We start from the raw sequence: 4346 nt of genomic DNA on the forward strand, positions 1-4346 counted from the left end.
TGATGCCTTCTAAATTAATTCACCACTACTCACATTTTCAATATCCATCCGTACATTTTGGCATATCACTACAGTGACGTGGCCGCTCTGACAGCTTCAGCCATCAAAGTGTCTCGGGAACATTACAGTAGTGGTTTCCCATTGCCTTCTACTGGATTATTATAGAGGTTTTCTCCTCTCAACCATTCACACTCACATTTACACCTCTGGACAATTTAGAGCCACCAATTAGCCTAACCTGCATGTCTTTGGACTGTGAGGGAAACCGGAGAACCTGGAGGAAACCCACACAGACACGGGGAGAACATGCAAACTCCGCACAGAAAGGCCCTCGACGGCCACTGGGCTCAAACCCAGAACCTTCTTGCTGTGAAGCGACAGTGCTAACCACTACACCACCCATTTTCAATATAGGATTTCCAAAACATTCCTGAAACATACTTTGTTCTCCAGTTTCTTCCTACCTCCTACAAACATGCATGTAGGTGGATTGGCTATGCTAAATGGCCTCTTGGTGTGAAATGTGTGTGTGAACGGTGCCCTGTGATTGACTCATGTCCTGTTCAGGGTGTATTCCTGCCTTGTGTCCAGTGTTCTTGGGATTGGTCGAGTATCCACCGTGACCGAAACCAGGATCAATGTGTTCCAGAAAATAAATTAATTTTTCATATCAGACTACGTACAGGGGGCGGCACGGTGGTGTATTGGTTAGCGCTGTCGCCTCACAGCAAGAAGGTCCGGGTTCGAGCCCCGGGGCCGGCGAGGGCCTTTCTGTGCGGAGTTTGCATGTTCTCCCCGTGTCCGCGTGGGTTTCCTCCGGGTGCTCCGGTTTCCCCCACAGTCCAAAGACATGCAGGACATGCAGGTTAGGTTAACTGGTGACTCTAAATTGACTGTAGGTGTGAATGGTTGTCTGTGTCTATGTGTCAGCCCTGTGATGACCTGACGACTTGTCCAGGGTGTACCCCGCCTTTCACCTGTAGTCAGCTGGGATAGGCTCCAGCTTGCCTGCGAGGATAAAGCGGCTAGAGATAATGAGATGAGATGATGAGACTACGTACATAAACACATCAAAAACATGCAAAATGCATTTCATTTTTTCCTTAAGAATATTTTAAAAGAATACACCAAAACATGTTATAGTCGGGCTGTTAAGGTGAGAAATCATTTACTTTGCGATCAAAGCATGAAATTTGGCACACTAGCTCGAGTTGATTATTTATATAATTCTAGATATGGGGGCATTTCAAATTCGGCTTCTAAACCCTGGAATACGCACTTTCAAAATCAACCCAATGAGGCTAAAAAAAATTTCTTTTGTTTTCAAGGTATTTTTAGAAGATTGCTTACAAAACAAAAAGATACATTAAATGTCTACCTCACAAATAGAGAATTTCTTGTTCTTAAAAATATCACGTGATTAGTCATGTGACAAGTTACATGACATAGAAATACAGTATTAAGTAAATAAAAAGGCTGCCAGAAGAGTGTTTTTGCAGTTCAAAGCTTTAGCTCTTAATATGGATTCATATGATCATGTGATATCAAAATATTGAAAAAAAATACCTTGAAACAAAAGAAAAAGCGTTTAGCCTCGTTTTCATGTTGGGTCAATTTTGCACAGGCGTATTCCAGGGTTTAGAAGCCGAATTTGAAATGCCCTCATATCTAAAATTATATGTATATACAGTGGCGTGCACAGACATTTTGGGGGGCAAGTGCTCTGGGGGGAAAAAGGGCACTTTTTTGCGCATGTGGAACACCTTATTATAAAAGTCTGAGATTTAACCCTCCTCTTGTGTTCGGGTTGCCACTGATCTGTTTTAGTTTTTAAAGGTGTAAAACAACCACTTAATGTTAATTTATTACGTCAAGGCTTTTTGACTTAGCCAGGAATCTCTAGTTGAACAAAACAGAAAAAGAAATTTTTGTTTTCCTAAATCTGAAAATGGTCTAGCAAAAAATATAATACTTATGTGCAGTTGTTTCTGTATGCGACGGGCTACTTCACGACAAAATAATTACAGCTTGGGCTTAGAGGGCAAACAATACATTTTCACTCGATTCATGTGTTACCTGGCCGGTGGGGCAGGGGAAGAGCTGACTGACTGCCCAATGTGTTGTCTGCGCTACGACAAGGCTGTGGCTTCCAGGACGCTATGCTGCTGCAACCTCACATTGAATGCACTGCACGCTTGTTCACGTGACAGAGCAAGAGAGACAGAGGTCCGGTGTGTGTGCGGAGGGGGCACACATTGGGACATTATTTTCACACACTTTTAATGCCGCGGCTTTTCTAAAAGATCATGTCGACATTGGCCTGAGTAAACTGTAAAAAAAAAAATTCAAAAGGGCACTTTTTTGGGCAGAGGGGCAGGTGCTTGAGCACCACCTCGTGTCTATCTGTGCATGCCACTGTGTGTATATATATATATATATATATATATATATATATATACAGTGGTGCTTGAAAGTTTGTGAACCCTTTAGAATTTCCTATATTTCTGCATAAATATGACCTAAAACATCATCAGATTTTCACACAAGTCCTAAAAGTAGATAAAGAAAACCCAGTTAAACAAATGAGACAAAAATATTATACTTGGCTATTTATTTATTGAGGAAAATGATCCAATAGTACATATCTGTGAGTGGCAAAAATATGTGAACCTTTGCTTTCAGTGTCTGTTGTGACCCCCTTGTGCAGCGATAACTGCAACTAAATGTTTGTGGTACCTGTTGATCAGTCCTGCACACCGGCTTGGAGGAATTTTAGCCCGTTCCTCCATACAGAACAGCTTCAACTCTGGGATGTTGGTGGGTTTCCTCACATTAACTGCTCGCTTCAGGTCCTTCCACAACATTTCGATTGGATTAAGGTCAGCACTTGAACTTGGCCATTCCAAAACATTAAATTTATTCTTTTTTAACCATTCTTTGGTAGAACGACTTGTGTGCTTAGGGTCATTGTCTTGCTGCATGACCCACCTTCTCTTTAGATTCAGCTCATGGACAGATGTCCTGACATTTTCCTTTAGAATTTGCTGGTATAATTCAGAATTCCTTCTTCCAAGAATGATGGCAAGCCGTCCTGGCCCAGATGCAGCAAAACAGGCCCAAACCATGATACTACCACCACCATGTTTCACAGATGGGATAAGGTTCTTATGCTGGAATGCAGTGTTTTCCTTTCTCCAAACATAATGCTTCTCATTTAAACCAAAAAGTTCTATTTTGTTCTCATCTGTCCACAAAACATTTTTCCAATAGCCTTCTGGCTTGTCCACGTGATCTTTAGCAAACTGCAGACGAGCAGCAATGTTCTTTTTGGAGAGCAGTGGCTTTCTCCTTGCAACCCTGCCATGCACACCATTGTTGTTCAGTGTTCTCCTGATGGTGGACTCACGAACATTAACATTAGCCAATGTGAGAGAGGCCTTCAGTTGCTTAGAAGTTATCCTGGGGTCCTTTGTGACCTCACCGACTATTACACACCTTGCTCTTGGAGTGATCTTTGTTGGTCGACCACTCCTGGGGAGGATAACAATGGTCTTGAATTTCCTCCATTTGTACACAATCTGTCTGACTGTGGATTGGTGGAGTCCAAACTCTTTAGAGATGGTTTTGTAACCTTTTCCAGCCTGATGAGCATCAACAACACTTTTTCTGAGGTTCTCAGAAATCATCTTTGTTCGTGCCATGATACACTTCTACAAACATGTTGTGAAGATCAGACTTTGATAGATCCCTGTTCTTTAAAAAAAGGATGCCCACTCACACCTGATTGTCATTCCATTGATTGAAAACACCTGACTCTAATTTCACCTTCAAATTAACTGCTAATCCTAGAGGTTCACATACTTTTGCCACTCAGATATGTAATGTTGGATCATTTTCCTCAATAAATGAACAAGTATAATATTTTTGTCTCATTTGTTTAACTGGGTTCTCTTTGTCTACTTTTAGGACTTGTGTGAAAATCTGATGATGTTTTAGGTCATATTTATGCAGAAATCTAGAAAATTCTAAAGGGTTCACAAACTTTCAAGCACCACTGTATGTATGTATTTTTTTTGTGTGTATATATATATATATATATATATATATATATATATATATATATATATACGCTATATTGCCAAAAGTATTTGCTCACCCATCCAAATTATCGGAATCAGGTGTTCCAATCACTTCCATGGCCACAGGTGTATAAAATCAAGCACCTAGGCATGCAGACTGTTTTTACAGTTTGGAGCTGGCCCCTTCCTCTTCCAACATGACTGTGCACCGGTGCACAAAGCAAGGTCCATAAAGACATGGATGACAGAGTCTGGTGTGGATGAACT

This window comes from Neoarius graeffei, chromosome 1 (genome assembly GCF_027579695.1).
Source record: "Neoarius graeffei isolate fNeoGra1 chromosome 1, fNeoGra1.pri, whole genome shotgun sequence".
Lineage (NCBI taxonomy): Eukaryota > Metazoa > Chordata > Actinopteri > Siluriformes > Ariidae > Neoarius > Neoarius graeffei.